This window comes from Equus przewalskii, chromosome 7 (genome assembly GCF_037783145.1).
Source record: "Equus przewalskii isolate Varuska chromosome 7, EquPr2, whole genome shotgun sequence".
In the NCBI taxonomy this organism is placed as follows: Eukaryota; Metazoa; Chordata; class Mammalia; order Perissodactyla; family Equidae; genus Equus; species Equus przewalskii.
This window is the reverse complement of record NC_091837.1, coordinates 11,976,000-11,998,447: the sequence shown is the minus strand read 5'-3', so window position 1 is coordinate 11,998,447 and position 22,448 is coordinate 11,976,000. Positions and strand designations below refer to the sequence as shown.

General features: G+C 55.0%; 1 protein-coding gene across 2 annotated transcripts in view; it reads left to right on the top strand.

Moving 5' to 3' along the window:
• KIAA1671 (KIAA1671 ortholog) overlaps positions 1-22,448 on the top strand; it is a 179,711-nt gene continuing 157,263 nt past the window's right edge. For both annotated transcript variants that reach the window (XM_070626975.1, XM_070626972.1), the window contains exon 1: positions 1-100. The gene's annotated coding sequence lies outside the window, so the exon portion shown is untranslated. The remainder of the gene's footprint in view (positions 101-22,448) is intronic.

Here is a 22,448-nt window from a genome sequence, read left to right as displayed (position 1 = left end):
CAGCAGGCTAGGCTGCGCGGCGGCGGGCGGCGCGGGCAGGTGCCGCGGGCGGCGGGCAGGTGGCGGCGCGGCGCGGGCCGGCGGCGGCGGCGGCTCCAGGGTAGGTTGCGCGGCTGCCGCGGGGGTGGGAGCTGGCCGTGCGCCCCCGATCCCCGGCCGGCGAGGGGGCTACGGAGGCGGCGGTGGGCGATGGCCGCCAAGTTTCTGCGCGGCTGAGGCCCCGGGAGAAAAGTTGGCAAAGTTGGCGGGGGAAGAGGCGGGGACCCGGTGGATCTCCCCGGGCTCCGGGTCTGCGGGAAGGGAGGAATCCTGTTGGGAGCCGGGGGAATCTGTCTCCCGAGACTTGGGAGTGGATCCCGCGGGAAGATCCCTCACAGGGCAGCCGAGGGATCCCGTGCCACCCCGCTGAAGACTTGGGAGTCGATCCCAGGAGGGGATCGGGCACCGGCGGCCTCCTGGGGTCCCACTGGATCCCCAGCCTGCGAGTGATGGTAGACGCTGATTGGAGACTGGGAGCTAGTTGATCCCTCTCCCCTCGCATTGGTTCGAGCCTTCGGAGTGGATTCCGAGAGGCGATCTGGTGACTGGGAGCTTGGGGATCGCTGGAGATCCGGGGTACCCAGCGCGGAGCTGCTAGGATCTGGACGTCCGTGCGGGTTGGAGGCCCCGGAGGTGGAGACTGGGGAGCGGGGATACCGAGCGAGGCGGAGCCTAAGGCGCTGGGATCTTGCGAGCAGCGGGGGCCGTGCAGAGAGCAGCGCGCCGCGACCCCGGGCCCCGGAGCTCCCCTCCGCGCGCCTTCCCGGGGCAGAGGCGCCCTGATGGGATTAAGGCTCCGTCCCCCAGCTCCCGGGCAGGCTCGGAGGGCCCCCACCCGCTGGCGGCGCCGCCCGGGACTACAGGCGGGGCTCTCGGGAAGGGAAGCAGACCATTGACCCGCACCCGATCCTGACCTTTCCACGCCCTCCTGGCACACGCTCGCCTCGGAGCCGGGGCGCCGCGCCCTGAAACCCTGCTCTCCGTCCAGGAGCGGGCCGTGTGACCTCCGCGCGCCGCCGAGGTGGCCGGGGCTTCCGGCCCGGCCGAACTGAACTTTCTCTAGCCTGGAGCAGCCATTACCTTTAGGAAGGGAAGAGCTTTTTCTTTGCAGTTTCTTTGTGACCTTGGGCGGGACACCTCTCTGAGCCCCGGTCTCCCCTCTTCTGGGTGGCGGATGGGATTAATAGGTAGGATAGCTATGAAATAGGCAGGAGCTAGCCGTGCAGGTATTAGTGGGGCCTCATTCTGTGGCCCCTCCTTACCCATGTCCCATCCGCTGGGCTTCCCCTCCAGGATCAGAGGGAAGGCTCCCTAAACCCTTCAAATCCATAAACTCGCTGTCTTTTTAAACTGCAAGATTAGAGAGCTGCTTGGCTTGTTCTTTCTTCCAAAGGGGTTCATCGCCCCTCCAACCCCCCTTGCCGAGAGAGGCTCTGGGGCTTCGCTACTCAGTAACCCGAGCCTTTGGACAAGGCTTCGCCCTTGGCCGCCTGTCCCTTTGCTCATCCATCAGGGCTCCTGGACACACAGCATTCACCCGCAGACACTGGTGGCTCGTCCCTGCGACAGTTCCCAGGGGAATTGTGCAGACATCAGCCCCGGTCTCCGCGGTTTTAGGGGGCATCCTTTTTAAAGGAATTGCATGCTTGACAAGGGTGGGGTTCCTGAGAGAAGCGCGGGGTTTCAGTGCCTGGTCTGAGCACGTGTTTCAGCTAGACCCGTGGCCTGGCTCATTCAGTTCACTAGTGTGCACTGAGCGCCTACTATGTGCAGACACTATCGGAACGGTGTGGCCCGGGGCAATTCAGGACCTGTCCGTTTCCATTACATTCTAGCCACGGAGCAGTCAGCTTGTCCTGTAGACCACTGAGGCAGCCGTGCTGATTCTTGGGGTGCAGCCCTCCCCGCAGATTCTGAGGTGGGAGGGCCCCGCCCCCCTTGGAGGTCCTGGGGGGCAGGCTTTTCTTCAGGCCTGACCTTGGCACCATCTGGCCCTGAGCATCTCTCCCCTCGGCATGTGTGACCACCTCAGAAAAAGAGCCCCAGAGGAATATTCCAAATGTGCATTCATTCATTCATTTATTCCACAGATGCTCTAAGGCACTGCATCCAAGACTGCTGGCAGTCACGCTCTTTGGGGGTGAAACCTTAGAGAAGAGTCGGTTGTCACAAAGGGGAGGGCTGTGGTGCTGGCAGAAGGGCGGAGGCCCTCTGGCATGGGGAGGGGTGGGGTCAGGGGAGTCCTGTGTTTTGGGAAGCTTGGCCTGCTCCTGTGGGAGGCTGGATGGGAGAGCATGTGCCAGGAGGCCAAGAGGCCAGTGAGGAAGCTGCTAGAAAAATCCAGGTGAGAGGTGACAGTGGACCGGATCGGGATAGAGAAACTGGTCAGTGTTGTCTTTGGAGAGCCAGCCCGCTGAAGACCGTGCCAGTCTGTCTGGAGCGGGAACCCCCCCCCCGCCCCGCCCCGGGGAGGGGGCCCAAATGTGGTAATTGTCAGCGTTTCATTCAATTCAGCAAACCTTGCTGAGCACCCACGGGCTGCCTGCCCGGAGATGGGCGCAAATGGCCAGGTCCTCAGGGATGTTACGCTTTACCTGCCCCCCCCCTTTCCTGAGGCTGTGGGGCGCATTATTGTCATTTCACAGATGCCAGACTGGACTCAGGGCTGTGCGAGGTCTTTGCCGGCCACCAGTGGCAGAGCAGGGACTTGAACTCGTTTCCAACCTGCAGCTTGTGCATGTTTGCCATCCACGAGGTGGAGCGGAGAAGCCACAGAGGGTGGTGAGGGTGAGTCCCGGGGCAGCAGGGGTCAACCCAGGAAGGCTTCCTGGAGGAGGCAGGGACAGAAAGGAGGGAGCCAGCCAGGGAGACTTGGGGTAAACTGGGGGCCCTCTCCTGCCTGGCTGTGGCCGTGGGCATGGCGCTTGTTGGGGACTCGGCTTGCTCATCTGTCAAATTGGCTCGTGATGGGACCCTGCCCTCCCTCGAAGGGCTGTTAGGCGAGTTCAGTGAAGCAGCGACTGGAACAGTGAAGTATGACTGTTGTCGTTATAGTCTGTCGTCAGGACGTGTTTCAGGCAGGCGGCGCCCCTCCCAGCCTGGGGTGTGTGTGGTGACCCCAGGTGACATGAGCTGAGTCTTAAAGGACGAGGCAAGGAGGGGAGGACATTCCGGGCAGGAAGAGCAGCACGCAGTTTGAAGAATCACGTGCCAATTGGTAACCCTAGAATGATGCAGGGTGTGTTGAATGAATAAAAGTTACACCACAGGCAACAAAAATTCTCTTTACAGCCCCTGGCGCTCCTTCAACACCCAACAGGAAGGCTGTGGAAGGGCTGGGATGCAGAGGAGCGCAGGAGGGTCCCGGCCAGGATTCACGTTCCTCCCCCACTGCCCATCCAGATCCTAGCAGGGCGACCCCAGACAAGCCACTGCCGTCTCGGACCCTCAGTTTCTTCTTCTGTAAAATGGGAGGATTAGAGAGCACGTGGGTAAAGCGCGTAACACATCAGATCAGCCGCTTTTCACCGGACCCTTTATGGGTGCCAGGCTCCGGGCTGAGCTGTTTCGTTCTTTTTTTAATTCTTCACGACAAACTCAGGCGATGGCTGCTTTGGGGACCCTCGATTTTCACTTATGACTTTGAGCGGTCCTTCTGCCCGCTCCCACGGCCCAAACTCCTGTCCTTTAAAAGGAAGCTAACGAACTTTGAGTTGAGGCACACACGCACACACAGAGATTCTTTCCTTCGATGCGAGGAATGTTTCATTGAGCATCTTCGGTGGGCGATTAGTCAGAGCCACTGCCCTCGGGAGCCCACTCGTCAGGAGTCTGCTCAGCCGGGTGGGAGGAAGGCACCGGGCGGGGGAGACGGTGTGCGCAGGACTGTGGATTGCCCTCTGGGGAGCACTTATCTCGGTGGAGCTGGTTCACGGCTTGGTCAGGTGACCTTTGAAATGTTTTATAGCCTTGTCTCCACGAAGAATATACAACACGTCCCCAAGCGTGACCTTTGGTGTTTATGTCACTGAGTCAGAAGCGATACACACTCTCTCTCTCTCTCTGTCCCCACTTAATGACGGTGACACATTCTAAGAAATGCATCGTTAGGCAATTTCATTGTGGTGCGAACATCATAGAGTGTACTCACGCGAACCTAGATGGTATAGCCTGCTGCGCACCTGGGCTCCATGCTGCTAATCTTATGGGGCCACTGTCGTGTATGCGGTCCGTCGTCGACCAAAACGTCATTACGTGGTGCGTGGCTGTATATACATATATATATAAATATGTACATATTTTTGTATTGTAAAAATAACACGTGACACACCAAACACTTCCCAGGTGGCACAATGATATTGTATTGAGTGAAAAGTGAGGCCCCCACTCCAGACCCCAAATCCCACTCCTCAGAGATAATGTGGTCAGCCGTTTCTCTCGACCCTCCGGAAACTTGCATGTATATCTGTGCTGTTTACTTCCTTCCAAGCCCTTATCACACTCTGCTAATTATCTGAGCTGTTTTGATGTCCACTCTGGAGCCAGCTGGAAGGAGTTGCATCTTGGTTCTGCCGCTGACTGGCTGTGTGACCTCGTGCGGGTGCCTTAACCTCTCTGAGCCCCAGTTTCTCATCAGTTAGGGTAAATAATAGCGAGTCTTACCTCTGAGGGTTGCTGTGAGGAGTACATGAGAAGGGCCCGGCCCGTGGTCAGTGCTTAGTGTGTGTTGGTGGTGGTGGTTATTATCCTCCTTGTTACTTGCGATGGACGTAGTAGAATTGTCGTTATTACTTCCTGCCCTCTAGGCTTTACGCTCCAAGAAGGTGGAAACCCTATTTGTCTTCGCTGCTGTTTCCTCGGTAAATAGTTGTGGTTGAATGAATATGTGTAGACAATCTCTTAACAACAACAACCCCAAAACAAAGAATGTTGTACGTAAATTAAGAATAGACGTGGACACCTTCCCATTTCAGAACGTGCTGACTTACCGCACGCTTTTAAAAAGCTGAACAACACTCGAGCGCGTGCAGGTGCCATTTGTTATTCAACAGCTCCCTCGCTCACGGGTGCTGCGTTAGGGCCGGTCTTTTGCTGTGACGCACGGTGCGCAGGAAACATCCCTGTTCCAGCGTCTGCGCACTTGTTGCAGTTGACTGGATGACCGGGTCCAGGCTGGGATGCAGGATGTTGCGACTGTCGGTGCAGCCTGTCCATTTCCCTCCAGAGTGGTCGCAGCTTTCACCCTCCCACCGTGGCCGAGCGCGGCCATGGGACATAGCCTCTGGCGTGACAGTTGGGAAGGTGACAGTTCCTGTAGGTGGCACAGCATTTTGTGGCTGGGGTTTTAATCCAGACTGCTGGAGACTGTGTCTTGGAAGCTGTTTGCCCACGTACACACGTCTTCTGCTTCCTTCTGGAAATACATGGTCCTTGTATTAGTCAGGTTTTGCTGGGATCATACTGTGTAACAAACATCTCCCAAATCGCAGTGGTGTTTAACAGCAGACATTCGTTTTGTGGTTGCAGGTCCACAGGCGGCTTCCAGGGCGCGCTCTGTGGTGCTGGACAGCAGACGCTCAGGAGCTCAGGGGGAACACGCCTCCAAAAGTCTCCCCTGGGATCGGGGAAGCTGTCACTCCTGCCCTTGTTCTCTTGGCCAGAGCAGATCAGTGGCCAAGGCCGACATCAGTAAGGCAGAAACGGATCCGCCTCTCATGGAGGCTGAGGGGGGTAGGATGTATTTTCTGAGCAGTGACACAACTTGTGGCCACCAGGTTTCCCATTGGCAGGACAGCCTTGTGCAGGGTGGAGGGTCTGCCTGGAGGTGGCGGTGGGAATGGTGGCTTGTGATCTGTGGGGGACACGCCGGAGCAGGGCTCTGGGTAAGGAGACCTGGTCTGCGTTTATAACCTGGAACAGGTGGTTTGCTCCTCTGAGCCTCATTTCCTCATGTGGGAAAGGGGAATAATGCATCCGCTCTGGCAGAGCCGCAGTGAAGCCCGAACACGACGTTGGGTATGGAGGTGCTTTGCACCTGTGACGTGAGGCCTGAGGGTGAGAGGCGATCATCTGGATGAGGGTGTTTGCTCTGGACTTGGTTTATGGTTCCTCAAGCTGTCGTACCTGTAGCCAGTGGAGCGGGAGGCACAGCGAGGCCAAGGGGAGGCTGTGGAGGGGTCAGATCTGGGTTCAAACCCCAGCTCTGCCCCTTACAGGTCATGTGACCTTCGACCTGTCTCATCACCTCTCTCAGCCTCAGTTTGCCCGTTTGTAAAAGGGACACAGGGTGCGCGTGACCCTTAGCAAAAAGGACTGTGAAACACCTGGCATGATGTAGATGAGAAATAAGTGGTGCCTGTGACCGTGGAGCCAAGGGCATCCTGATTGGGGTGGAATGAGGAGTTCTACAAAATTAGATATTGGTTCTGCAGTATTGGATATTCCCACTATGCTTTGGGAGTCCTCTAGGGAATCTGGACCCGGACTGCCTGGGTTCAAATCCCAGCTCCTCCACTTTCCTGCTGTGTGACCTCAAGCAAGGCAGTTAACCTCTCTGTGCCTTAGTTTCCTCATCTGTTAAAATGGGAGTCATAATAGTGCCTGCCTCAGGAGGTTGATGAGCATTGAATGAGTTAAGACACGGTGCCCGCTAGTGAATGTACGTGTGTTAACTGTTGTCACCGTGATTACTGGTGTTGTTACTAGTCTGTGAAGGCCCAGGGAGGCTGCTTCTGGTCCTGGGAGCCGGGACCTTGGGGAAAGGAGTGACGAGGCAGTGCTTTTGGACCCATGCTTCTGAGTAGACCCTTTTCTCCTTCTGCTGGAGCTGGAGGGCCGTCTGTCAGCAGGTCACTGTTCAATGATCCTCTCCCCGGGGCCAGCCTTTCCAGCCAGGGAGGGGCCGGTGCCTGGACCACCCACTCAGCACTCTTGAGCCAGAAGCAGGCTGACTCCAGCCCGGGAGAGTCCGGAATCTTGCACCCGCCCCACCGTGGGGAGGCATGTGGCGGGCCTCAGGGAGCCCATGGTCAAGAGTTTCCGCCGGAGGCCGCCGAGCTAGGTGCAGGGGTAGAGGTCCCTCACTCATGCCTTCATTCATTCATTTGACACAAATTTGTCCTGTGTCGATCACGTGGCAAGTCCTGTGCAGGCCCCAGGGAAAATGAGATGTCAGGGGAAGGCGTCCCGACGAAGTCGGATGGGGAGGTTGAGGATCTGGGGTGCTGCAGGTGTAGGATTCCTGTGTGACTCTGGGCAGGTCGCTTCACCTCTCTGAGCATTTCCTCATCTGGGAAGTGAGTCTCGGATGGGCCAAGGTGTCCCTGGGGGCGAGAGAGGGCAGCCTTTGACCCGTGTGTCCCTGGTGGTTTCCGCCCCGGCCCCTGTGCCCTCGGAAGTTTGGGGGAGATGACAGGCTGCCTCTCCTCCATCCGCAGAGACCAGCTTTGGAGAACACGAAATCTCATTTAGAGAGAAATAAAGGTGATCAGTAGGGAGCGTGCACTCTGGCCGAGGCACTGTGTTGTCACTGTTCTGTTTGATTCTTGTGTCCCCGTTGTACAGATGGGAAAACTCAGGCTCAGAGAGGAGGTCACGTGCCCAGGGCCACCGCTGGGAAGGGGGCTTCTGATACTCGCAGCCCAACTGTGGCCTGAGTCCCTCGGCCTGCTGCCTTCCCGGTGGTAGAGCAGGCAGAGCTGGGCACTCCTGGTGCGCCCTCCCGTCTCCACATGTCACTGCTGTGTGACGTTGGGCAAGTGACTTTGCCTCTCTGAGCCTCAGTTCTCATCTGCAGAAAGAAGATGCTAGGATTTTCCGTGTGGGGCTGTTGTGGGATCAGGTGAGGTAACTGTATAGAAAGCCTCCTGCACATAGTAGGTGCTTTAAAAATGGGAACCCTTCCCCATAAAAAGATCAGCTTAGAGTTTTTAAATAAATGTGTGTAAGTTATGCCGAGGAATTGTTTTACAAGTCACAATATAAATCTTCCTCGTTTGTGGTAGTGGCAGAAATAGTAACAGTAGCAGTAATAAAAAAATAATCATAAGCCTTGATTCTCTGCTCTGACGGTCCGGTGCCTCTGACACATGGGTTTGTGCATTATTTTCCCGAGTCCTTTCTTCAGCCTGTGAAGAAGTGTCCTAGCGTTGCTCCCGTTTGAGGAACAACGAGGAAACTGAGTCTCCGAGAGGTGACACGTGTAGCCCAGATCACCGGCTCGTGCAGGCAGGGAGCCAGGCGCGGTGTCCTGCCTGGTGGAGGCCCTGCTGTATGTCGGCCTCCGGGTCAGGCTGCCGCTCCCAGCCGGCTCCGCGTGGATGTTTCTTTTCTTTGTTTTGCTTCCTGAGCGACGGAAGCCCGTGCTGGGGACCGTCCTGTTTCCTGTGGTGGGCGAGGCTCTGCAGGGGGAGCGATGGGGGGATGCGGGGCCTCCTGCCGGGAGGGGAGGCCAGCGGGTGCCTTGGGGACACTGAGGTCACTCTGTGAACTCAGGCCTACCGGCCTGCCCGGACATGAAGCCCGGGCCTCGGTGGGCGCCGTGCCCGCCGTGCCCTGCCCCGTGCCCTGGGCCGGGCTGGGGAGTGACTCGGTCGGGAACTCCCAGGGCCCTTTGGCCTGGGAAGCTGCCCAAGTTTGTCTCTTCCTTTCATCTGAGGCCCCAGCCCTGGAAAAGGCTTGTCTTTGTTTCTGGAACCTGCTTGCCGGGGACTGTGCTTGGCTTGTGAAGGGGTCCTGGGCCGTGGGAGGACACAGAAGTGTCCTGGAATGAGTTCGGGGGCGGGAGTCACCCCTCCTGAGGTCTAGTGCTGGTTTCTTTGCTGTGTGTCCTTGGGTAAGCCCCTTCCCCTCTCTGGGCCTTTTTCACAGCGGGAGGGGGAACTGGATGAGGAGATCCCAGAGCCTCTTATTCCTGCTGTGCCTTCTGGGAAGAATCAAAACCAGCCGTTTCAAAGGTGGAGCCTGGAAAAAACACTGTTTGCTGAGGGTCCACTGGGTGCCACCTCCCTTGCTGGGGAGGTGTTGCGTATGCGTCTTCTCGTCGATCCGCAGAATTACTCGGACAGCCGGCATTACTGGCCCCTTTTACAGATGAGGAAGGTGAGGCTCAGGGAGGTCAAGCCCTCCTCAGTGTCTGGATTCGAACTCAGGCCCGCCTCCTGCGAAGCCGAGACCACCCTGTATTCGTAGCTCAACCCAGCGGTCCCGCCTCGCCCTGAAGTCCCGCGTCTCCCCTGGGAACGTCCAGTGCAGTGTATCCTTCCCTCTCTTGGGTGGTTGATCACTTTCATCTTTGGTTATTTATTGAGCGCCTACTGTGTACCAGGGCCTGGCTGGACCCTGGGGCTCAGGGCTGCCTGGGATGCAGCTCCTGCCCTCAGGGAGCAGATCCGGAGGTTGAGAGCAGGGCTGCGATGCGATGTGGGGTGGGACCACGTGGGCGCTGGGCGGGGACCACACTCTCCTGGTCCCGCCCTCCCTCAGCCTTGAGGCCACACGGTTTCCCTGCGATGATGGGGAAGCCCTCCCTGGAGGGGGGAGCTGTGCCTGGTTGCTGTCCGTGTGCCTCCACGACGGAGGCAATGGTGCTCCTGAAGTGTCCTTTATGACACAGCCCTCCGCCTTTGCTTTGTGGAATTCATTAGGAGGTGGGGAGAGGGCGTGGCAGCCAAAAGCTTTGCAGGCGCTTTTGGCATGTCCAGAATGCCGGCGGGCCCAGCAGAGCAAGTGTGAGCCCCGGCTGTCGTGGGGTCCGCCAGGCAGCCGCGGGGGGCTCTCCGGGTGTCGCCCGGGTCCTGTTCTGAGGCCCGAGTCGGCCCCGGGAAGGTGGCTCCTCATGGGCCGCAGCAGCAGCCCGCCTAGAAGCCGTGGCCCAGGGGTCACATCCTGCCTCTGTTGTCCCACCAGCTGTGTCATCGGGGTCCTCGCCCATGGAGTGGGGGTGCCCATGGCTGCCTTCCAGCCTGGCCGGGAGCGCTCAGTGAGGTCACAGGGGTCAGGGCGGATGGCGGGTCGCTCTGTGCGCTGTTCTGTGGGGTGGGTGGCGATGTGAGGTGAAGCCCCCCTCTCTGTGCACATCTCTCTGTGGAATTGTGGCTGCCCCCTCCCTTCGTCGTTTGCACTTGGTGCCCTTCTGCCTTACCCGGCTGTCACCTCCACACCTGGAGCGTGGTGGCCTCAGATAGCTGTTTGTTAAGTGAACTAATGGATGACTCGTTTCATTTCCCAAATTAATCGTTTTTATTCTCTTTTTATCCTTATTACATTTACATCATATACATTTATGTTATGATGCATTGCCTTTTCATTGTCAACATTTAGAAATACAGATCAACAAAAAGGGAGGCGCTGAAACTCTTACAATCCCACATGCTAGCGATGACCAGGGCTAGTATTGGGGTGGGTTTTAGGCTTGTCAGTCACGCCATGCGTAGGCATGTGTGTCTGAGAGATGTCAGCGCTGCATCTTGGGGTCTAGAATGTGGGCTTTATTCTCAAGTGGCTTGGATTCAGATCCTGGCTCTGTAACCTCCTGGCTGTGTGACCTTGGGCAGGTCACTGCCCCTCTCTGAGTCTCAGTCTCTCTGTGAAATGAGGTTGCTGTGAGGATGAAATGAGTTAATGTCTGTGAAGGCTTAGAGAGGCGCCTGGCATACAGCAAATGCTTAATTCTTACGAGCTATTGTTTTATACGTGTGCGTCTGTTTTCTTATTTTGGGCCGTGAGCTCCTTTCTAGGGAAGTTGTAATCTACAACTGGTGGGTTTGGACATGAGGCCCGGGGACCCCTGGGCCACCTCCTCCAGGCAGGCCCGGTGGTGCTCACTTTCCTTTCAGAGGCGGGGCTGCTCAGAGCGGGGGTTGGGCCAGGTGGCTTGGCCAGCACGAAGCACTCTGGGCCCGCTCACAAGTCAATCCTGATCTTTATCGCCCAGGGGTGCTTCCTGTTCCCGCTGAGGCCTCCTGGACGTTGTCCAAGTTAAAGCCGCCGGATGGACACGGCAGGCTGGCAGGGGCCCTGTAAGATGAGCTCACTGGGAACCCCTCCCCCCGCTCCCCTGGCTGCAGCAGGGGCTTCAGGACGACGGGCTCCGCCACACCTGGGAAGAGGGACAGGGTCAACCCGCCACCTCTAAGAAGATCTGAAACTAGGAAGTCACCTGCACACCAGTGAGGACCCCAAGAGCCAGACAGAGGATGGGGTTAATAGAGCCTGTCTTCAGAAATGAGTTTGGTTGGGCCAGCCCGGTGGCACAGCGGTTAAGTTTGCATGTTCCGCTTCAATAGCCCGGAGTTTGCTGGTTCGGATCCCGGGTGCAGACATTGCACTGCTTGGCAAGCCATGCCGTGGCAGGTGTCCCACATATAAAGTAGAAGAGGGTAGGCATGCATGTTAGCTCAGGGCCAGTCTTCCTCAGCAAAAAAAAAAAAAAAAAAAGGAGGATTGGCAGCAGATGTTAGCTCAGGGCTAATCTTCCTCAAAAACAAAAAAGAAGTGAGTTTGGGGTTCGTGACATCCATGGGGGCAAGAGATGCTGCCCTTGGCTAGCTCTGTGGCCAGGGGTGAATTTTACAACCTCATCCACCCTCAGTTTCTTTCTCAGTAAAATGGGGCTGATAGAAAGGTCTCACCTTTTCGGGTGGTTGTGCCACGAGACATAGAGGCTCCTAGCACAGCTGGGCACACAGTCAGTGCCTCCTTCTCCCCCTGATCATCGTCATTTGGTGCGTTTATAACAACAACCCTGCCTGAGCAGACGCTGTGCTCAGTCCATGCCGTGCAGCACCTCACTGAGTCCTTGCAATCAATTATAGCTGCTGTTATGAATACGACTGTCTTGCTGATTGGACATAGCTTGGGAGTGTGTTTGACCATGGCTTCCCCGCCTTCGAGTGTGTGATGAAACCCTCAGCTCATAGTAAGATCGATAAAAGGCAGCCACAATGGTCGCTAGGATTCTTTTTGCTGTAACGGAGCTGTTTGTACAAGAACCAGCCAACTCAACCCCACCCACCTCTGTAACTTGGAGCGCCTGCCCCTGGGCGCCTTCCTCCGGGCCTGCCCTTGAAAACCACTGCTTGTTTTCATTGTCTGGGACGCCTCAGTGCTGTGCCCGGTTGCCCCCACAAGCGGGCCCCAGGGCCTGTTCATCCACATCAGCTGCTCTGAAGGATGGCCGCCGAATCTTGGGGGTTCCCCTGGGGTCCTCCAGATTCACTGTTGTACCTACAACGTGGTACTTCCCAAATGTCTCTCTCAAGTTTGGGAAGACCAGTCAGGCTGTCGCTGTGGGAAGTGGCACTAAATTTGCACCCAGAAATGGTAGTTTTGGGGGGTGGATCATGGAGGCAGGAGTTTGTCTCGGAGGCAGAGAGTTGGGGGGGTGACTGACCTTCTTCTGTGCTGCCATCTGGGGCTCTGGCTGCAGTGCCACCGCGGGCAGGCTGGAGTCTTCACCTGGCGTGTTTCCGGGGGGCGGTTCTTTAACAGTGGCCCCCAAAGCGAGGATGATCCTGGGAACTTCAGGTTGCAGAGTGTGTCTCTGTGAGGGGGTAGGGCAGGCGGCTGGAACAGGCCGGGATCCCCGCTGGTTGCTGGGTTTCCCTTCCATCTGAAATCGAAGATCATGCTGAAGAGAGATGCCAAGTATTAAATAGAACTCTTTGGGCGGTTCTTCTTACGAAACCGATACAGAATCATTGTGGAACACAAGCAAAAAAGAAAAAGAAAAAACGTCCTCCAAAATGTTACCACCCAGGTGTTACAGTGGTAACAGCAACTAAAATAATAAGACTAGTGTGTATGGAGAACTTGCTAAATGCTTCACCTGCGTTATCTCATTTCGCCTGTTCAGAAAACAGTACTTATGAGAGATTTCAATTCCGGATGCCGTGCTCGTGAACACATGGTCAGAACCACCCAAAAGATCTGGTCACTCATTGTTTCTTTCCTCTGTCTTCCATCTACTTTTCCATCCATTCTATCCCTCCTTCTATCTACCCATCCATTTTTTCCATCCATCCTTCTGTCCGTTTGTGCGTTTATCCATGCATCCAGGCATCCATCCATCCACCCACCCATTCACTCTTCCATTTGTCCATCTGTCCATCCATCCATCCCTACATCCATTCACCCACCCATTCACTCTTGCTTTCATCCATCCATCAATCCACTCTTCCATCCATCCATCCACCCACTCATCCATCCATCCATCCACCCATCCAGCATCCATCCATCCACCCATCCAGCATCCATCCATCCACCCATCCATCCATCCATTGATCGACCCATCCACCCATCCATCCATCCATCCACCCGTCCATCCATCCATCCATCCACCCATCCATCCATCCATCCATCCACCCACCCACCATCCATCCATCCATCCATCCAGCATCCATCCATCCACCCATCCATCCATCCATCCATCCACCCACCCACCCATCCATCCATCCATCCACCCACCCATCCATCCATCCATCCATCCAGCATCCATCCATCCACCCATCCAGCCAGCCAGCCAGCCATCCACCCATCCATCCATCCATCCATCCATCCATCCACCCGTCCACCCATCCATCCATCCCTGCATCCATCCATCCATCTACTCACCCACCCTTCCTTCCGTCCATCCATCCGTCCATCTATTCCTCCCATCCAGCTATTTATTGAGCACCTACTTTGTGGCGCGCACTGTTCTAGGCACTGAAGATACAGCAGTATTCAGCACCTTCATGGACCTGACATTCTAGTGGGAAGAAGCAGGCACATGGCCCATTAATATAACAGAGAATTTTAGATAGTAATTAAGAGCAATGGGGAAAGTAAAAGCTGATGTGAAAGATGGGTGTCTGTTTTAGATTGGGATTAAGGGAAGGGCTCTTTGAGGAGGTGGACTTTGTGCTAAGACCTGAAGTAGACAAAGGAGCCGTCTGAAGAGCCCAGGGGAAAATGTTCTGGGCCGAGGGACCAGCAAGTGCAAAGGCCCTGAGGCAGGTACAAGCTGGGCGTCCTGGAAGAACCGAAGGAGCAGACGGATGGAGGTGGGAGAGGAATAGGAGACCGTTCCGGGCCTCGTGGCCCAGTGTAATGTGGGGTGCGTGGTACGTGTGGTGGCCCTTTGGGATAGGATCTGGTTTGAATTTTAAAAATATCCTTTTGACTGCTGAGCAGAGATTGGAGTTGGGGTTGAGGCGGGAGTGGAAGCCTGGAGGGCAGTGAGGAGGCCGCAGGTGGGAGAAGACAGTGCTGCTGGGTGGAGGCTCCTTCCTCCCCCGCCCCTGGTCCTCGGTACATGTCCCCATTTGCAGTCATATGATTATTTATGTATTTATTTCTCTAACGTATGTCTCCCCACAGGAGGGTAAGGACATTGTCCTGTTCACTGCTATGTCCCCAGTACAGTGCCTGGCATGGGGTAGGCATGCTTGATAAGTATTTGTGCATTTAATGACCAGTGAGTCCCAAAGAAATCTGGGTGAAAATAATAATAAGGAGAATGAATAATAGTGATGAGCAAATAATACTAGTAATTGAATAAAGGCGATGAGTACTCGGGCCCACCCTCTGCCCTCTGCCCCGCCTTTGCCGGGCCGTACTGGCTGTACTGTGGGAGTTTGGCAGCTCCCGGAGGCCCTGTCACCTGGCAGGCCCTGTCACCTGGCAGGCCCTCAGCACATCCCTGGCTGGTGTTCAGGTCGTGCTCGCTTTCAGGAAAGGCCTTATCAGCCGGCCTTGGGTCTGGGTGGGGCAGGCGTGGGTGAGCCTCTCAGCTGGCTGGGAGGTGGGACTTCCGTGTCCGTGCGCTTGAAGACGGATGTTCAGATTTCCAGCCCCCTTTTCCCAGCCCTGGAAAGAGGCAGGTCCCACCCCTCCATGAGTGTCAGTTCGTCTGCAAAGCGATGGTGCTGCCAGGTAGCAAGACCCCCGTTTACCAGCCTCCTGGGATGTGCCAGACCCTGTGCTGACTCATTTCGTTCTCATGGTGACTCCGTGAGGCGGGAACGCTTCTTGTTCCCATTTTCCAGATGAGGAAACTGAAGTCCAGAGAGGTGAAGTCACTAGCCGGTGGTCACTCAGGAGGTGGGACCTGAACTCACATAGAGCCTGTGCTTTGAGGCTCGAACGCATCAATTCGGTGTATCCCAAACTCCAGTCATCCCTGTATCACCTTGAAAATTTTTCATGCTTGTCTACCCTCTGGACGAAAGGTTATTCAGTTAGCCTTTGTCTTGAACTTGACTCACTTTAAAAAGTAACAGCTTTATTGAGATATAATTCCCATACCATAAAATTCATCCATTTAAAGTATACAGTCCAAATTACGATTAAAAATAGAACTACCGTGTGATCCAGCAGTTCACCTTCTGAGTATTTATCAGAAGAAAATGAAAACCCTACCTCAAAAAGACACATGCACCCCCAGGTTCATGGCAGCGTTATTCACAATAGTCAAGATGTGGAAACAACCTGCGTTCATCAGTGGGTGAGTAGATAAAGAAGATGTGGTATATGTGTACAGTGGAATATTATTCAGCCATAAAAAAGGGTGAAATCTTCCCATTAGTGACAACATGAATGGACCTCGAGGGCATTATGCTGAGTGAAGTAAGTCAGAGAAAGACAAATACCGTATCGTCTCACTTATATGTGGAATCTGAAAAAAAAATCCCATAAAAACAAAAAAAGCAAGCTCATAGGTGCAGAGAACAGATCGGTGGTTGCCAGAGGTGGGGGTTGGAGAGAGAAATGGGTGAAGGGGGTCGAAAGGTGCAAAGTTCCATTTAGAAAGTGAGTCAATGGATGTAATGGGCAGAATGCTGACTATAGTTGATACTGTCACATATTTGAAAGTTGCTAGGAGAGTACATCTTGAAAGTTCTCATCATAAAGATTTTTTTCTAACTCTGTGTGGTGATGGATGTTAACCAGACAGTGTGGTGATCGTTTCACAATGTATACAAATGCTGAATCATTATGTTGTACCCCTGAAACTCATATAATGTTACATGTTAATTATACTTGAATACAAAATTAAAAAATTTAAAAAAGGTGTGGTTTTTTAATGTATTCACCGAGTTCTGCAGCCTTCACCACAATCAGTTTTAGAACATTTTTATGACCCCAAAAAGAAATTCCGTGCCCATGAGCAGTCATTCCCATTCTCCTCCAGTTACCCCTGCCCTGGGTCACCGCTAGTCTACTTTCTGTCTCCATGGATTTGCCAATTCTGGACGTTTCATATAAATGGAATCATACCTTATGAGGTCTTCTGTGACCGACTTCTTTTGCTGAGTTTCAAGGTTCACTCGTCTTGTAATGTGTATCAGGATTTCATTCCTTTTTATGGCTGTATAGTATTCCCTTTCACGGATATACCACCATTTGACTCACATTTTAAAACTGAAAGAAAAAACCTTTTGAAAGATGTTCGACAGGCGGGTTATAGTTAATCTAATACATGTGGAAACCCATCACTTAAAGCATATTTCTCAGCATATCACTGGGGTGCTTACACCCCCCCAAGCTCTGGGATACAGGGGACCTCACATCGTGTCCCGTGAATGAGGAAAACAGTCTCCTGCCAGAGCAGAGGGGAGATTTAAATTGCTCCTCTGTTCTGCTCTCTTGCTGCTTCTCCGGAGCGTAAGTTTGCTGCTGGGCTCAGTTTTTTGTTGTTTTTTTTTTTTAGATTTTTTATTTTTTCCTTTTTTCTCCCCAAAGTCCCCAGTACACAGTTGTATATTTTCAGTTGTGGGTTCTTCTAGTTGTGGCATGTGGGACACCGCCTCAGCATGGCCTGATGAGCGGTGCCATGTCCACACCCAGGATCTGAGCTGGCGAAACCCTGGGCCGCTGAAGTGGAGCTCGCGAACCTAACCACTTGGCCACGGGGCCGGCCCCTGGGATCGGTTTTGACCAGATTATTGCTCTCATGCTGTATGCTGCACCCATCCGCATATTGGGTTGAAACATTTGAAAGTGCCACTTTTGTGGGTCAGCAATGGTGGAATCTTGTCATTTCATGTGGTACACCCTCAGGATGACCCCTCTGGGTAGGCAATATTGATCCCTTTTTCCAGATGAGACGACTGAGCCTCAGAGAGGAAGGAGGTCAGGAAACACAGCCAGGCTGGGGCCGAGCTGGCATCCAGAGTCCCCGCTCATTTCGTTTGTCCTCCCTGGCCTTCTCTGGCGCTTGGCGGTGGCACTGCTGACTCACGGGCGGAGGATGGGATCTTTGGCTTATGTATTCAGCAGTTGGGATGGGTTTCCCTGCACCGTCCACACTCCTGTGGGTTCAGCGTGGGCTCGCCGGGTGGCTCCCGAGCGCCCTGTGGGGAGTGGTGAGGCTTGGCGAGGAAGCTGGCTGGGGACTAAGCAAGTTGACCAGCCTCTGATCTCCGGGGCCTCGGACAGCCTGGTCCTCTCACCCCCGTCCTGAGCCCGTGGCTCCAGGCCCTCGGCCCCGCTGCCGCCGGGAGCGCATCCCCCGGGAGGCTCGCTCCACATTCAGCAATTCCCTGTTTATGGAGCAGGCCGGCAGAGTCCCGGGGGGCGGGCACTGGATCCGGGCCCTGACACGGCTGTCTGGATTTTTGTGTCTGGCCCTTGGAAGCGTCCCTGTCTATGGCAGGGAACAACAACAAAAAAAAGGCTTGGAGACGCTGAGTCTTTGGCTCAAGGTCACAGAGCCAGCCGGGTTCCTGCTTCCTCATTCGAGTTTTTTTCCACCTGCCCCCCTCTCTGCCGTCCCTCGCCCCCCATTCTTGGAGGGACTGTCCACATCGCCCGCCTCCAGCAGGTGTGAGCCGGTCCGCAATGCTGAAGTCTGGGTGGAGCTCAAACCCCGCTGGCCACCCGCCAGAGTCGGGCGCTCCCATGGGTGAGGCAGGGAGCCCACCGGGCAGATCAAGACATGAAGATGCTCCAGCACCCGGCACCCCCATGGTGGAGGAACGGGTTTGGGTCCTTTTCCCGCCCATTCCCTGCATGCTGGGGCCCACCCCCAGCTCGGCCCTTGGCCCCCTGCCTCTGGCTGGGCTGCGTCCCCTGGCCTTTGCAGGAGAAGTGCTGCCTCAGCCTTTCCTCCTGCGGGTGGACAGAGCCTTCCAGGGACCCTGCCAGTGGGGGAAGCAGGGGCCGCAGGGGTGGGACAGCTGGCCCCTCCGGAATCACAGCCCGGTGAGGATGACCACGCTCCACCAAGAGACCCGGGTTCCAATCTTACCTCCAGACAGTCACATCACCTCCTATTTCAGTTGCCTTGTCTGCAAAATGGGTGTGAAGGTGATGCTGCTTTGAAGGACCGTGTGAGGACTGGGCATGGGGCAGGGGCTCAGGAGATAGATGCCCATGTGACGGGGAAAGGGTGGAGCAGAGCAGGTGGGCTCTTGTGTCCGGAAGCCTGGGTTCAAATCTGGCTTCATCACTTGCTGCCTGTGTGACTCTGGGCGTGTTCAATCCACAGCCTCAGTTTCCCCTGTCTGTACAACGGGGACATACCTGCTAACGCCCTGTTGTGAGCACCGACCGAGATGCTGCCTGTGAAGTTCTTATCAGCCCCACGTTCGGTGTGTCTTTGGCAGCTGTTATTAATTACTATTAATGTAATGATAATGCTACTAATGTTTCCACATCTGAGCATCAGACACATCCGTGTGTGTTTTTTGTATGACCTTGCGACATTGGGGGTATGTTTCTTTGAAAAACGGAAACCAGGCAGGAGGATGTGACCCCTTAGGGGTGCCTCCTGTCTGGGGATTCTGGATAACATGTTTGGTCCAAGACCAGGGACTCTGCGTTCTGCCCCTCTGGGCTCCTGATAAGCGGGGCTGGTGACCTGGGTGAGGCTGGTTGGTGGATGGGAGGTGGGGTCTACCCCCAGCTTCCTCCTGGGGAACTGTTCCTGGGTCTTGCCTCGTGGAGCCTGCGGGTCAGGAGCGGAAGGGCCTGTGTCTGAGACCCTCTGACCCTGTGGCCACTGGGGGCATCCGCCTTCCCTCACCCCACCCCTGGGCTTCCGGTCTGGCCCCGGGTTCTGATTTGCTGACCGTTGGGGCCATGGACTGGCTTCTCACCCTTAGATTCACAGGGGCATGGGGCTAGAGGGGCTGGAGGAGCAAGAGTCACTGAAGCCCAGAGAGGGCAGGGCCTTGGCCCGTGTCACCCAGCAAGCCGAGCAGAGCAGCTCAGAGTATTTATTCCTTCCTCAAGTGGCACCAGGTACTAAGCAACCCTCAAGGCCAAAACTGCATCCCCCTGGACACACATCTTCCTCACGTGGGCGTCCTCGAGACCTCAGAGCTCCAGCAGGGTGTGTAGGGGGACAGGAACAGTAACGACCGCGACAGTCATACAGCTGTTAGCATGTCGAACCGCGAACTCTGCTAAGCGCTTTAAGCTGATCAGCTCATTTTGTCCTCCCGATGGCCCCACGAGGCAGGTATGATCATTTATACCCATTTCACAGATGAGGAAACTGAGGTACAGAGAGGCAAAGTGACTTGCCTAAGGCTACCCAGCTGGCACATGGTAGAACTGGGGTTTTTGAACCCAGGCAGCTGGGTCCCCAGCCTGTGCCCACACATTAAATTTTTTTAAAAAATTTTTTATTTCTTAGAATTGTGGTGAAATATATGTAACATAAATTTACCATCTTAACTTTTTTTTTTCTTTTGAGGAAGATTAGCCCTGAGCTAACATCTGCTGCCAGTCCTCCTCTTTTTGCTGAGGAAGACTGGCCCTGAGCTAACATCCATGCCCATCTTCCCCTACTTTATATGTGGGACGCCTACCACAGTATGGCTTTTGCCAAGCAGTGTCATGTCCGCAACCAGGATCCGAACTGGTGAACTCCAGGCCACCGAGAAGCAGAACGTGCGCACCTAACCGCTGTGCCACTGGGCCGGCCCCTCATCTTAACTGTTTTTAAGTGTACAGTTCAGTGGCATCAAATCCATTCTCATTGTTGGGGTATCATCACCACCATCCCTCTGCAGAACTCTTCATTTTGCAAAACTAAAACTCTGTCCCCCTTAAACACTAGCTCCCCGTTCTTCCCTCCCCCAGCCCTGGCAGCCACCATTCTAACTTCTGTCTCCTTGAATTGGACTTGACTCTGGGGACCTTGTATGAGTGGAATCATACAATATTTATGTTTTTGTGACTGGCTTATTTCCCTTAGCATAATGTCCTCAAAGTTCCTCCACGCTGTAGCAGGCGTCAGAATTTCCTTTTTAAGGCTGAATAATATTCCGTTGTGTGTATAGACCACATTTTATTTATCCACTCATCTGCCAGTGGCCTTTGGGTGGCTCCACGTCTTTTAGCTGTTTTGAGTAATTCTTCTATGAACATGGGTGTACAAATATCACTTTGAGATCCCGCTTTCAATTCGTTTGGGTATGTACCCAGAAGTGGAATTGCTGGATCCTATGATAATTCTCTTGCTATTTCTTTGGGGAACTGCCATACTGTTTTCCACAGCAGCTGCACCGTTTTACACTCCCACCAGCGAGGCACAAGCACTCCAGGTCCTCCCCATCCTGGCCAACACTTGCTATTTTCTGGTTTCTTGATACCAGCCGTCCTGATAGGTGTGGCCGGCCCCTGATTTTTGTGGGAATTCCCTAGGATCTGTACTTGTTGGGCCTTGCTTTGTGGCAGAACGTCTGCTGGATGATGTGTTTTCTGAACTATTTCGGCCTCCCCTACCCGACCGTGACCTTTCTCAGCATGTAGCCCAGTGCCCCACAAAGGGCTGGCCTGGACGGATGCTGGGGAAGTTCTGAAGAACCCGCTTCTCACTGGCCCCAGGCATGCCCTGGCCTGAGACTCTTTTGGGTGAAATGCTTAAGGCCTGGATCTCGTTCTTCCAGGATGCTCTGTACACTCCACAGCCCCAGCTCCGGGCTCACAGCGGGAGAAGCAGCGGCTGAGGACCTGGGGCCTGGCCGCTCAGAAGAACCCCCCTGGAGAGCTTTACAAAAATACAGGTGGTGGGGCCACCATCTGGAAGCTCAGACTCAGTGGGTCTGCCCAGTGAGGCCCGAGCATCTGTATTAAAAAAGAAATCTCGGGGCCACCCCAGTGGCACAGCGGTTAAGTGCTCACATTCCGCTTCGGTGGCCCAGGGTTCGCCAGTTCGGATCCCAGGTGCAGACATGACACTGCTTTGCAAGCCACGCTGTGGCAGGCGTCCTACATATAAAGTAGAGAGAGATGGGCACGGATGTGAGCTCAGGGCCAGTCTTCCTCAGCAAAAAGAGGAGGATTGGCAGCAGATGTTAGCTCAGGGCTAATCTTCCTCAAAAAAAAAAAATCTCCCCAGGTGATTCTTCTGGGCACCTGGCCCGAGAGGCAGGGCCATATAACGTATCACTTGACTCTGGAGAAAGCTGAGGAACGTATCACAGAGCTGCCCGAGGGACGTGTGTGTGTCTGCGTCTTTGCCAGAGAGAGCGAGTGAACGAACGAATGAATGAGTGAGTGCCAATCCCTCCAGCTCGGTCACTCACACACCATCTTGGCGATTTTTGCCATGTGCATAGACCTCCTGTGTTATGATTCACCTAATATTTTAAAGTCACCCCACCTGCTTGTACTCAGATCTACGTATCGTTACTGTAAACTGAAAAAAACCAGCATCTCTGGCCATAAATAGTTTACTTTAAAAACACAAACAGAGGAGACCAAGCAGTGTCCGCGGGTCCCAACTAGGTAAATGCTGCCGCCCCCCCAGGGTTTTGAGCCAGAGGCCTCGCTCTCTAGTGTTAGAGATGGGCTGGCCCCCAGTGGAGACGCTCTGCGGCCTAGATCTGCTTTTCTCTGTGAGTCAGGGCTGGTTAGCATCCAGCCCTCGAGCCCTGTGCCTCCCCAGCTTCAGAGTTAGGCAGTGAGGGTGTGTCAGGGAGGAGCCTGGAGGGTGAGGGGAGAGTGGGTCCCAGCGGGTGAAGCCCACTTTCTTGAGTGGCCATTGCTGGAACTGCCCTGTGGGTGTCGGGGTAACCCGAGTCTGGGCATCCCTGGCCCCACGGTGGCCCCAGGACCTCGGAGGACTGAAGAGGCTTCTATCTCCAGGTTCATTGAGTGGAGACCGGTCCCTGCCCAGGAGGTCAGGCTCCTGGTCAGGCGCACAGCCCAGAGGGCACAGGCCTGGCAGCTGGGAGTCGGAAGGGAGAAGGAGGTCCTCCTGCAGAGCCCAAGTCCTTGTGGGTGGGCATCAGCATCCTGGCTCTGTGGTGTGGAGGCCAGTGGTCTGGGTCCCGGTCCCTGCCTCTTCCTGCTGTGTGACTTCAGGTGAGCCCCTTGACCTCTCTGAGCTTCCTTTGGCACATCTGTCAAATTAAGTCATTTGGAAAATATCATCAGATGCCTGCTGTGGGCCAGGCTCTGAGCTGGTTGCTGCA